Raw genomic sequence first — 14164 nt, 5'->3', positions numbered from 1 at the left:
AAATAACTGTCACTGAATAAAACCAAAGTTTCGACCACGGTTGTAATGACTCTCGTCGGGGTTTACAGGTGCACTGTTTCATAGAAAGTCCACTTACATGGTCCTTCCACATTGTACAGTATCACAATTTAAAAAAAAAAAAAATACTATTGATACGGTTGATCTCCTACGGTGGAAGCAGTGTGAAACTTTATTAGATTCCGGAATGAGATTTTCACTCTGCAGCGGAGTGTGCACTGATATGAAACTTCCTGGCAAATTAAAACTGTGTGCTGGACCGAGACTCGAACTCGGGACCTTTGCCTTTCGCGGGCAAGTGCTCTACCACCTTTGTTTTTTACGTTGTGTTTGGTCCTTGCGAACGTCACATGACATCCGTTCAAGTTCGTTTGTTGATCCTTCCATTCAGTTTATTACAGAGGCCAACCAGCTCTCTGACCGTGCCGGCTGCCATCTGAGCTACCCAAGCACGACTCACGCCCCGTCCTCACAGCTTTACTTCTGGCGGTACCTCGTCTCCTACTTTCAAAACTTTACAGAAGCTCTCCTGCGAACCTGCAGAACTAGCACTTCTGTTTCATATCAGCGCACACTCCGCTGCAGAGTGAAAATCTCATTCTGGAAACATCCCCCAGGCTGTGGCTAAGCCATGTCTCCGCAAAATCCTTTCTTTCAGGAGTGCTAGTTCTGCAGGTTCGCAGGAGAGCTTCTGTAAGGTTTGGAAGGTAGGAGACGAGGTACTAGCAGAAGTAAAGCCGTGAGGACGAGTCGTGAGTCGTGCTTGGGTAGCTCGGATGGTGCCGGCACGGAAGCTCAGCGTGTTCGGTCAGAGGGCTGCGTACTCTCTGCAATAAAAAAACTGAGTCAAGGAATCAAGGACCAACTTGAACGGATGTCTTGTGACGTCCGCACAGACCAAACGCAACGAACTATATCGAACAAAATGAAAAAGGATAGTAATAAATGGTTTAAAGCCAACTCACTGACATTAAACTTCGAAAAGACTCACTATATGCAATTCAGAACCTGTAAGAGGTTTCCACCCAGCATATGCATAAAGTACGAAGAAGAGCAGATAGAAGATGTTGACAGTCTTAAATTTCTGGGATTACAACTTGATAATAAATTCAGTTGGGAGGAGCACACCACAGAACTGCAGAAACGCCTTAACAAATCTGTATTTGCAATTCGAGTGTTAGCAGACATAGGCGACGTTAAAGTGAAAAAGTTTGCATACTTTGCCTACTTTCATTCCATAATGTCATATGGTATAATATTTTGGGGTAACTCTTCAAGTCAAACAAAAGTTTTCAGAGTCCAAAAGCGTGTAATACGTATTATTTGTGGAGTAAACTCACGGGCGTCTTGTAGAAACCTCTTCAAAGAACTGGGTATACTAACTACTGCCTCTCAGTATATTTACTCCTTAATGAAATTTGTCCTAAATAATATATCTCTTTTTCCAACAAACAGCTCAGTTCATACATACAATACCAGGAACAAAAATGATCTGCACAAGGACTTAAAAGCACTTACTTTAGTTCAAAAAGGGGTCCACTACTCAGGAACACTCATCTTCAATAATTTGCCAGCAAACATAAAAAATTTAGTTACAAATAAAGATCAGTTTAAAAGGAGCCTGAAAGACTTACTAGTGGCCAACTCCTTCTACTCCATTGACGAATTTTTTAATAGAAACAAATGATGTATTGTATATATTCATACTACGAGTATTAGTATTGTTATTTCACCTTAAAAAAAGTGACATGTTCCACATCCACGAGGATCTCCTCAACACGGATCTATGGAACGAAAAACTAATCTAATCTAATCTAATCAGAAATGGCAAAACGTCGTCTTCACGGACGACTTCCCGTTCTCTGTTCAGCAACACGATGAAAATAATAGTAGGCCTATGTGGAGGCTCCATGAGGAATGAACGTTGCCATCACCTGGAGTGATGGCATAGCCTGTCATTTAGTGTACAACAGGACCACACAGCCGGTAATTTGAAGAGCAATGGCTGCCTTTCTGAAATGTTTAGGCCAGTGGCTGGCCCCTAATCTTGGAAATCTCGGTTGCCTTATCTTTCAACGAGATAATGCGAAATCATATGTTTTCTGCGCTCCCTGACATACCTCCATATAGAGAGCGTTCAATTGCTGTCCTGTCCAAGACATTCTCCAGATCTGTCACCCATTGAAAATGTCTAGCCGTTGGTTGCCGAGAGACGGGCACGCCACTGGTCACCAGATAATACGACTGACGAACTCTGATACAGTATTGGAGCAGTATGAAATGTATACAAAATTAATCAAGTAATCTAAAAAATGGTTCAAATGGCTCTGAGCACTATAGGACTTAACATCTGAGGCCATCAGTCCCCTAGAACTTAGAACTACTTAAATCTGACGAACATAAGGACATCATACACATCCATGCCCGAGGCAGGATTCGAACCTGCGACCGTAGTGGTCGCGCGGTTCCAGACTGAAGCGCCTAGAACGGCTCGGCCACACCTGCCGGCAATCAAGTAATCTATCTCACTGTATTGTCTACTTATTTTACAAGTAAAATTTCATTATTTTCTGTCCTTCTTGGTATTGCAGTTTTAGTGGTCAGCAATGTTTTTAGTGGCCTTGCTGACCTTGTGCTTCACGATCCCTGGCTGGCTTATTGTCTTGGCGTAATCTGTATGGTATTCGGCCATTGCCGATTAGTTGTACTGCCCAAGTCGACAGCAGTGCCGAGGTAACCGAAGGAGGAGGCGCAGTCGTTAGTACACTGGACTCACATTAGAGAGTATTACGGTTTCAACCCGCGTCCGGACATCCACATACGTGTTTTCCGAGATTTTCCTAATTCGCTCCTGGCAAATGCCGGGATGGTTCCTTTGAAAGGGCACGGACAAGTTCCTTCCCATCCTTGAAAAAACTGAGTTGGTGCTCCGTCTCTAATGACCTTGATGTCCATGGTACGCTAAACCTTAATCTCCCTTCCTTCCTCTTCCGATGTAGTCTTCTCCACAGTCGCACTCCATCCTGTACACACCTGCAATGTGTGCAGCGTCTGTCATGTCCTTGCTGGGGCCCAACACATCCTACACCTCACTGACGCTCTCGAAGATGGAATGGACACCAACCTGGCGAAGATGTTTGCCAATTCGGTCACTAAAGTTATCCTTCCTTCCAGCAAACGATATCAAACGTCTCTACAGTTTTATTTTTTAATTGTAATGTAGTGTCTGAACCATCGACAACACAGTATAACAGAAGATCCAGAGGAAGGCCACTGCAGCCATGGCTGAAACATCGACTTTACTGACATTTATTTTACAAAATGAAGCGGCACCATACCCAACAACTTATACCATCTTACTCTGTCTTCAACCGACAGAAAAACTATCTTGTCCATTGAAGATCCATATTAAGTTAATGTTTACCTGCTTCTTTAGCCTTGACGGCTTTCATCGTAAGTAGTCAGTCCCTCCTGGTCAAAAAGTTAATAAATAGTTCTGTCACGATATGTCAACGTGTCTGAGGGAGATTATGTGGAGAAAGTGTCTCAAAACTTTCCTACGACAAACCACACTCGAATGCGGTTGCCAATGTGCCGATTAGCTTGGCTGAAAATAGGATGACACTTGCGCTCCAACGACGATGTTTAACGGTCTTGGCTCCCCATGACATTTTCTATCCCCCATTTGAAAATCAGTTTGACGTTACATACAGTCGAGGAAATTTAAACCAAAACTTGGAAACCTGTAAACAATACCTCGTACGAAGCGAGAAATGTTCTGAGTAGCGTTTTGGTAGCTTGTCCGTGACTTTTTGTTAGTAAATTTTCACAGATTTTCAGATTATAAGGTCAACATTACTTCGGCAGAACATTCTAGTGTTATCGTCTCTGTTAGGTTGATTGCATTTAAACTTACTGTAAATGCCAAAAGCTTAAATAATACAATAAGTAGATTCTCACAATCGCTTTGTAAACATTTTTGTACTTTAAATACTCCCAGAAGCTCAGACAGGCTCGTATCTTCCAACGCATTATTTGCACTGAATGTTATTTGTGTTGAGTGATGGAATAAAATGCTTGCATTAGGGTTCTATTTAGTGAGGTACAAAACTTTGGATTCCTTTTTATGTCTTTTTCCCTTTAAGGCAGTGTGTGGCGAATCTACCACTTTCTGAGAGTCGAGAAACATCTCATTCCGTCGACTGATCCTTTTAATGTTATCCAAGTTTCAACACCATGCTCTCTTCCAAGTTACTAGAACATGGAATCACTTTCTTTTCAGTAGGTATTTCTTACCTTGACGTCTGGTGAAGGAAATGGGCATGGCAGAAAGATGTCAATTTAAGAGCCGCTCAGGGATATGTACACAACAAATACGGGTAAATCAGCACATGTGCACATTCTTGGTTCCACACAGTTATGTACAAAACCGCTTCCGTTTGAGTCAAGATTTCACGTACAGAAGTGCAGCTGTGTTTGACATAGCAAGATGATGCCTAGAGGAAGAGTGCTCATGAACTCTGTTTTTTTTTACTGATGTTCTTGATTCTTATGATGAAAAAACTTCTTTCTATTACTTCCCACTGACTGCTTCTTCTCACAAAGAATACCAGTCCTTCTGTGTAATGTAGTTCCCGGAATTGTGTAAACTTTAGGTACAGACAGCCATATGGATTTATGTGTCCAGTAATAGCATACACACCGGTCTTCGACATCAGTTTATAAACTGGAGCGCCATTGCCTCCAGTGACAAAGAGAATTATATGTGACGGTCCTCCTCGAGGCTCGGGTCATACAGCTAGAGTTGTAGGATGTACCCTCCCCTACACATTCCACAGTAGTTTGAACAGTATAGATGTAGGACTCACAGACCACGCGAATACAGTAAAGCGAATGGACAGACATCTATGAGAACCGATTATGAGGACAACACTGGAGATTTTTACAAAATATAAGAAGAATTAGTTTTTAAAAAATTCGAAAGATTTTATTGTTTTTAAAAATATTTCCCTTTAACATCAGAACGTTTTTCCATTCGATGAAACCAATCCTGAAAGCAATGATGCCTCTCTTCCTGAAGTACTTCAGAAACCACATTTTTGTAATGTTTCACTGCTTCATCTCATAAAAGTTATCCTATGCATTTTATCTTTAATTTTTGAAAACAAAAAAGTTCTCGGTCAGTGATGTATGGTGCTGAACTTTAGAGCATCCAGATACCCAGTTGTTAGGTTTTGTTGAGTGCAATGACACATTGTCATGAGATTTGTTTTCCATTAACTTTTTCAATAATTTGCAATAAACAGACGTTTGAGTATCATTTAAAAAATGATGGCCCACTTAAAGAAATTAACAGCAATCTCCTTACCGTCACTGCGAATTCGTCGAACTTCTGCATAGATTCTGACCCACTGAGCTGATTGACTTTTCTTCTCAGGATTAGAACAATGAATACAAGATTCGTCTCCAGTTTTAAGCTACATCAGAAGTTTCCAGTTCCTCTGCACCAGTCAGTGCGTTGTTGTTTCTTAGTGGGATCAGTTTATGTGGAATCCATCGACAACAAAATTTCCTCATATCTAGCTGTCGTGTTGATGTAAAATGTTTTGAATTTGACTCTTATCAAAGTCAAGTTTCTACCGAATAAACTCCTTTGATATCTGTCGATCTCTTTTGGGCATTGCCTGAACAGCTGCAATATTTGATCAGCAACTTCAGTTCCTGTGTGCCCTTCACAAAATTCATCACTAAGATAAACCCATTCTCTTTTGAATTCGCAGTATCAAATATAAATTGTTGCTTGAGAAGGAGCTTCTTCACAAAATGCATTTCCGAGTCGATCTTGACATTTTTTGGCGTTAATGACGATTAAGAACTGTAAAAAAACATAACCTGAAAATGTTTTTCGGTGCACATAAAGATCTTTAAATAATGATCATTAACAAACTATTAGAATATCTCGAAAAAATTACAAGGCAATCAACTCGCAAAACATTAAGAATTAGCTGTCGAATGTAAACAGAGTCAAGGCGCTCCAAACACCTTCAGCCTCATCCTCGTGTTTGCCGGTGGCTCTGATTGGCAGATGTCAATCAAAGTACGCTTGGCTATCAGGACAGTGCATGAAGCCTGCTGTGACAAAACAGTGTCACATGATCTCTCTCAAAACTCTCTAAGAAGTACTGGTCGTATGTTAAGGCACAGCGTGGCAAAAGAAGGTCAGACATTTGCTGACAAGAGACTGAAACAGACAATAACAAATTGAAGCCCGAAGTGCTGAATTCTGTTTTGAAATGTTCCTTCACAAATTAAAATTAAGAAATGTTTCCAGTATTCAATTGCCGCACCACAGCAAACATTGGTGGTAAATAGAATGTAGTTAGGAATGTTCAAAAGAAAATAAAGTAGCCGTTACATAACTAAGTCCCAGGCTTCAACGGAATATTACTCAAGTTATATACAGTGTTTGCAAGTGAGTTATGTCACGCTTTATGACAATTTCCCGCAGATCCTTGCAACGGGGAAATGTTCCATTGGCTGAAAAAGAAAACACAGATTACCCCCATTAACGGAATAACGCAGCATAAATTTACACATAGTTACCGATATAAACCACTCACCGCTATTTGTAGTAGAGTTCTACAACAAGTTCTGAATTCAAACATGAGGCCTATCTAAAACAGTGATATTCTGCGAGGCAACCAACATGATTCCGAAAACATCGACCTTGCGAACATAGCTCGCGCTCGTCATACATGATATTCTAGGTACCATGGATATTTAGTCTGAAACAATTGGCGTCTGTAGACTTCGGACAAGCTTTTGATTTACTATCAACTCCACACCTGTTGTAGAAAATACTTTTGTGTGGGATGGTTAACCAGGCTTGCGACTGGACTGAGAGCTTCGTGACAGGCAGAACTGCAGCAAATTATTCCAGTTGCATTCCCTACAAACAGAAATGCAGATGGCATGATACACTGTAGTATAATAGTTACAGCAGAAGGACTGATTAAACGCTGTTATTAAGAAAAAATGTGCAAATGCAGTTGTGACTAACTAAACAGCGGAAAAACAAGATCTCTCCACAAAACTGTGAACTCCGAAAGGCAACATGACTTGGAAGTTAATACGTCTAACGAGAAACGCGCATTAGAGCTTTAGAAAGCTATAACTTAACGGAACATACTGAATTCAGAGAACTATTCACATCGCTTTCTGACTACTGCTTTGTTGTGGTTCATCCAGTAATATCGACGATAACAGTCCTATCTGTAAGCGGTTTGTTTAATCAATACAACAGTACCGTGCAGATAGTCAATAAATTTACATTCCTATCGCGGAAGGCTCATTACAAGACATTAGGAAACCATCATCACGAAGCATTCGGAAATTACATAGAATACTGTTTCATATAAAGTAATGGGTTAAAGATATAAAAAGAAAAATTAGGCGGCAGTTAACTAAGCTGGACTTTTTAGAACATTCTGTCGATGAACTCTCTGCCAACCACTGAACAAATGCTCGTCGAGACACTGATTAAAAGGTCGGAGAAAAGTTCAGGAAAACCCTTAAAACAACCCCTCCCGCACTCCCCCCCCCCCCCCCCCCCAGCATCGAATGAAAAAATGGAGTTACGCAAAATCACTCATACAATCCATCTTGTAATACTGGATGGGGGAACGAAATTCAAAGGGTTTTGCCTTCCTCTCATATAGTATACTTCAGATGTCTTGCATAAAAACTGAAATTATAGAAGAAGATAATACGAGATCTAGACTCGACGGTATCTACTTGCCGCTGCTTCTCTGATAAGTCACACTTACATTGGAGCAAGGGCACGCAGATTACGAATGGTAATAACCAATCGGTTAAAGCCGACACTGGTATTTTAGCTCTCAGTAACGGGTATTTTTCGGTATACGTTTCGTCTCGACTCTAACAGGTGTTTTATTCATTTCTTTACTGATAACCGATAAAACACCGGAAATATCGCGACAGGCAAACACATATAATAAAAATTGGTAGTGCATTGCTGAAACAATGTCCCTGTTGCCGCGTGTCGTGGTATTAGGTACACGTGTACATGCAGTGCACCTGGTCTATACAGCAGTTTCTCGCTTTCGTCGCGCCGACATCTGTAGTATTGCAAAATTGTGACAACAGTAATAAATTAAAAACTCAGTATTTCATTCATAGTAAACAATAAGAATAGAAAGTAGCTGAACTTCTGCCGTGTCAACGTAATACGCCTTTATGGGCTTGTAGTCCTTGAAAACAGGCAGACTAACACGAAGAAAAGAGTTCTTCAGCCTTAGTTTTCACACTTTAACACTGACTATTCATAATGTCCAAACAATGGTATGATCCCCAGTTACTAAGTGATTTTTGAACAGTGTTTCAAAAAATTAGAATCAGTAGGAGAATATTGGTGGTTTTTTGTAGTATTCAACTACTTATCGCTTTTCGAGATGCGCAGCGAACGGGGGACGGACTAAGGTTTCTTTTATTTGCCTATTTAATATTTTTATTCTATGTATCTTGAAACTGTGAGAGTCAAAATTTTTCATTTTTAGTTCGATTTCGAGGTTCATCACAGGAAATAATAGGAATAAAAAAGCGAAAATCGGTTATTTTAGAAACTGGCTTTTTGAGCGGTTTCGGGTTAAACTGGCAAGGAAGAAAACCAATGTAACCCAAACCCGGTTGTTTCAGGCCACATGCAGCCCAACAATTATCAGCTGGTTGTCACGGCGTTGATTCTTGTAACTAGCCTCACTGTTCGATGCTTTTAAACTTGCACACTTGTGCAACAACGCAGTCGCAGCGACAAGAGTGGCACGCCGGTCTACAGGTAGACATAATTTAGTCGTCAATAGAATTTCCAGCGACTTCCTAAATAGTTCGTTCAGCTTTTTGTGACCAAGATAAGCGAAAATTTCTACATGTATTTGTGTGAACCTTACAATTATTGATCGAATTAACGTAAGAAAATTTTATAATCAATTTTTGCCCCGAACATTTTTTCCTCTTCATAGACATTGTTGCTAAGATTCATTCTCCGTACTTGTAGAAGATCTAAAATTAATTTTAGAATGGATAAAGGCATACAAAGTAGGAAACACAACGTTGTTGTAATTGTTGGTGTGGTTTGGAGCGCTCAACATCTAGCTCATAAGCGCCATCAAATGTTATTGGACGCATGAGTTTAAAAAAATACTAATAAAATCTTTCTTATACATTGGCTGAAACAAAACTACGACATTCACGATAAAATAATTTTCAACGAAAGATGCAGTTATAAGACAAAACCTCAAAAATTGTGCTAACCAGTTACTAAAAAAGAGCAGGAACCAGCTTCTCTGAAAAAATTTAAAATCTGTGGATGCATGTATGGTTGATCACACATAAAGAGTCACGCTTACAAACTGTACCCATTCAAACACGCAACCTCAATGTTTAAAGATTTTATGTCACCCAAAAGATAAAATATTAAAAAATGAAATGATGAAATGAAACCTTTTGATGAAAATGCTTGGGAATGAATCAGTCACCCTTATGACAGTTAAAATCTACCCTCTAATATCTCAGGGAATGGTCGTGTAACCTCACAGGATTTCAAAATCACTACTACACTCGCCCAATCATCATTTAAAATACAGGGCATGTTCATATGCGTCGAGGAGTCAGAAGTGCATTAGGGCCTACAAGCACTGCAAACGCGGCAGCTTCAGGGTAGCTGGAAGGAAAAACCTTTCTTTTTTTTGCACAGTCGCTGAATAATATAGTTCGCCTTATTTGCAAAACTGTTGCAGCCGTTCCACAAAGAGACACTACGAAAGTCTCCATTTTCAGAATTGCCAGCACTTTATACACCGTTGAAACGAGAAGTAACCTGTCAGCAATCTATATTCACTAAATCTGTTGAAGATTCAGTAAATGCAACACAAATAAGTTTCGAAATATCTCCCGTTATAGAAAAAAATTGCCGGCCATTTACGGACGGAAATTTTGTCAGTTATTATTTCGAGATAGGTGCTAAAAAGATCCGTCCGGAATTCTGTGCACAGGAGATTACCGTAACGTAGGCACTGACAAAGGGCTAATTAACATACTCTGTAATATTGTATTGGATGAGCGGCCAGTAAAATAGTGGAAAATCACTCATATCATAGACATGGGCCTCCGCAGAAATGTTTGCAGGAGGGGCAAGATTCAAAACTTGCTAGTCTTGATGTAACTGATTCGATGAATCTGAATACCTGTACGCCTCGTGCACCAAGAACTAAATTTTACAGGAAGTACAGAAAACATACGGTACGTCAAAAGAGTGATGGTTATCTGTTTAGAATTATTAAAGTCGGTTACTTTGGTAGCTAAATGTTAAGCATTTTTCAATAGCATATGCAAAGTACATGTTTTACTATTATTAACATTAATTTGGATGTCACTTGTTTGATTCGCCTACCTGAATTTATATCCTCATATGATTAAATTCAGGGTATCCAGCGAGCTATGAAATAAAACTAGAAAAAAATTCACAAAAAATTATTTATGGATGTTCCCATGATGTTAGGTTGAAACAGAAAAATAAAAACTGAAATAGTAAAAAAAATTTCTGGAAATTTGTAGTAAGGTCTTGTGGGACCAAACTGCTGAGGTCATCGGTCCCTAAGCTTACGCACTACTTAATCAAACTTATACTAACGTACGCTGAGGACAACACACACACACCCGTGCCCGTGGGGGGGGGGGGGGGGGGGGGGGGGGAGCCGCGCGGGCCGTGACAAGGTCCCCTCAGACCGCGGTGCTACCCCGCGCGGCCTGAAATTGGAAAAAAGTCTGAATGATATCCTGCTGGAAGCCAACAACAATACTGCATTATTGTTTCTAGAAGTGGAGAAATAGTACATAAACTTTAAAAAGGTTTGCTCAACTCTGATGCTAAGTGCAACATTTTGTTTTCTTATAAAACTTCACATCTGTTCACATTAACGGATTTTTTGCATTACTTTCAAAATCTATATGTCTTTAGTGTCGGCTGGTACAATTGAAATGGAATAAAATGTATTTTGAAATCTACATTTTTTGTAGTTAGTTAGTGTGGCTCAGGGCCAATACATGACTATATGAAAGTGAGGAACCTCAAAAAATCATTCTCTGATTGGCCGGCAAAATCAGCTTTTAGTAGGCTAGGACTGCGCCAAGCTAAACCTTCTCTCTCGAGTTTGTCAAATTATTGTGCAGGCATACCAACTGTAACTCAAATCGCAGCTCTGTGCCTACATGTGGTGTTGATTTGCACCCATAGACGTAGAGCAATCCCAATTCTGGATACTTTTTCCCTCTCTTCTAGCGGAAAAGTCGAATTTTCTTTTTCGATTGATGTGTTTGGGTTTAAGTATAGATGTAGGCCTACTCACCTACAATATAGCATGATTGTGTTCTTCAGAGTGTAAAACCTAAAGCAGAATCAGCAAGCCATGGATTCTCTTTTTCCACAGAGAAATGGTAAACTGCTGTTGACCTGTTGTGATTCCATGCGTAAAAGGGCGAGGGCGTCCTAACGCTAATTAGAGACGAATGACTGGTATCATGTGTAGTTGTGTTTGTTGTGTTAGGAATCGGCTGTGGAATCTGTGCCCCAGGGGCTTTTTATCGGCTTTTCTGCAACGTGATAAAGGCAGTATGGGAAAGGGGCAGAAAAAGACAGAAGATATTGTTTCGGCACAGGATGTATAAAAGCTCGTATCCATCTTAACTGCAGATCAGCGCTGAAAACGCAGCCGCGCCAAGGAACTGGCATAATGTCCTGCGGACAGTGAGACAACTAAGAAAAACCGAGATAAATTGTAATTTCTAAAGATGCAGCATTTCCCTTCGTGATCAACAACGCTAAATCTGCAGTTTAGTGGAGTTACTTTTACCATGTGTGAACAAACGTATGAGCTAGCCACTAGTATAAATTAAGCGCCGTATATCTATTCCTCTGAGTACTAGATTCCAATAGGAATCCATAGGAATGTCATTACTTTTGCAGTCTTGTTGGAAGAGAAGCCAACCATTGACAATAGTTATATCGATGAAGTGACAGAAAAATCTCAAATAAAATTTCCTAGGCCTTAGCTGATGAGACCATCTAGAAGGTATACTCACTCCATGATTTTTTTATGAGTTCTAGGACAAGTGACATCAGTCTCCTGCTCATCTTTTTGGTCAAAACATCGTACAACGGTGAGAGGGAGAGCAGATTAAAAAGTTCACGCAAGAGATACTCCTCTGTTATCCAACCATTTTACAGCCCTAATATTTACCCAACAACTGCTGGCATAATCCGTATCACTTCAGGCAGGGGGGTTACCTTCATAGTCTCGGATGTTATTGAATTTAGCATATGTTAAAGTTCAGTAGTAAGCAAGAAATTGTATTTTTTGTTTTCTCCAAAAAAATTCTTGCCCCAAGATACAGGCCTCCAAAGATGACACCGCTAACACCATTTTGTAGATGCGAATTTCGGAATTTTTTTAAAAAATGCTATACCTCTGTAACAGTTCTAGATATTTTGTTAGAGGTTTTTATTTGAAAGATAATTGCTTTATGATTACAATGGTATCCTTTGTTTGGACATATCCGTCAAAGTTCTTGTACTGTCGCCTTTTGGATTCTTTTTATAATTTACAGATTTTTTTTTCCAAAAATGCCAATCCAGGAAAGTTAGATTTCTTTTCTGTTGATTAATGCCATGTAGTCCTATATTCCCTCAAAAGGAGAGCTCACACTTTTAAGTCAGACAGGTTTTATTTTAAAAAATAATTTTTTTTTTAACTTTCAAGGGTAATGTATGTCTTCACTGAAGTTGTTTCTTACTAATTTCCTTGATACAATGTTTATTTCTATTGTCTTTGTTGCTGTTATTTCTTATTAATTTCTTTGTTGCAGTTATTTCTTTTCACTTTCATTATTGCAGATATTTCTTACACTTAGTTGTAGTTTCTTGTCAATTTCTTTGTCATGGTTGTTCATTGCAGGTTTCTGTATTGTAGTTGTTCAGTGCTAATTTGCTTACTGAAGAGACTTCTCAGAAGTCTGAGACCATCCAGTGAATTCTGTGTTTTCGTGAGGAATTTGCCAGTTAACACAGCTGCAGTGTGTTTTGTGAAATGACTGTTTGAAATGTCTTCTGAATGAGGCCACAGGAGAGTGAAGTGTGCTCACTATTTGCATATCCAGAAAAGAGTGATATATAAGACAAACAAAAAAAACAGCCTATGTTCAGCTTGGGAATAAGTGTTCTCATTTGAAGACTGTGTTTGAAAGTGAAGATGTTTCCAGTGACGACTTTTCGTATTCTAAATGTTTTGACAGAATAACAACAATGATAATATCAGAACAAGGTGAAGTGTCCCATTGTGCAGATGATGCAGATTTTGAGTCAATAGGGGAAGAATTAAATACCCTGAATCAGTCAACTACAGAGGTTGGTGTTAGTCCTGATAAGAAACTGTGGTCAGTGCAGTTGAGTCTTAAGCTCTATATATCAGGAAAGTGCAGAGAAATTACTAAAGCTATGGATAAATACACTACAGCAAAACTGACCACACTCTTCAAAGTAGAAATTTCAAATGAACCAAAACACTCTTGCACCTTTTGCCAAGAATTTTTCACAAATATAAATTCAACTGCTAAATATTGTGCATCCTATGGTGAAAAGGTGCAAGTTTTAACTATTATTCCAGAGACATTTTCAAAGAAAACAATTCTGAAACATGTTCCATCAGTATCAAAGTACATGGTAGACAAATCAAGAAATGTGAGGTCTGTAAAAGAAGTCTTTGGAAGACCAGATCCCTATTATGGTCATCCTGTACAACAAGCAGCTCAAGTTCAAATAGTGTAGTCATTTTATCTGGAAGATAAATGGGACTGCTCTCACCAGAGTGCCAACAAAAAAGACACTTCAACTGTAACAGTTGAAGGTCAAGAAGTTGTGAAAATGATGAGGTACATGATTCGCAGTATTAAATAAACTTTTGCAATTTATAAGAGCAACTATACAACTTCACATATTGGAAGATCAAAATTTTATGCACTATGACCTATGTGGGTAGTTCCACACCCACCTAGAGATGTCTGTTTATGTGTGTAA

The 14164-nt window shown here is 39.4% G+C and overlaps 1 protein-coding gene across 2 annotated transcripts in view; it reads left to right on the top strand.

Annotated features, from left to right (window-relative positions):
- The window catches only part of LOC124596039 (location of vulva defective 1-like), a 99144-nt gene that overhangs the window by 10747 nt on the left and 74233 nt on the right, over window positions 1–14164 (top strand). Inside the window, exon 1 of one of the 2 annotated variants that reach the window (XM_047135007.1) lies at window positions 10317–10335. The exons of the other annotated variant lie outside the window; for it this stretch is intronic. The gene's annotated coding sequence lies outside the window, so the exon portion shown is untranslated. Of the gene's footprint in view, window positions 1–10316; window positions 10336–14164 lie in introns of those variants that run through there. 2 annotated transcript variants of the gene reach the window in all.

Source organism: Schistocerca americana, chromosome 2, assembly GCF_021461395.2.
Source record: "Schistocerca americana isolate TAMUIC-IGC-003095 chromosome 2, iqSchAmer2.1, whole genome shotgun sequence".
In the NCBI taxonomy this organism is placed as follows: Eukaryota; Metazoa; Arthropoda; class Insecta; order Orthoptera; family Acrididae; genus Schistocerca; species Schistocerca americana.
Note: the sequence above shows the minus strand (reverse complement) of the source record. Positions and strands in the feature narration are given on the sequence as shown.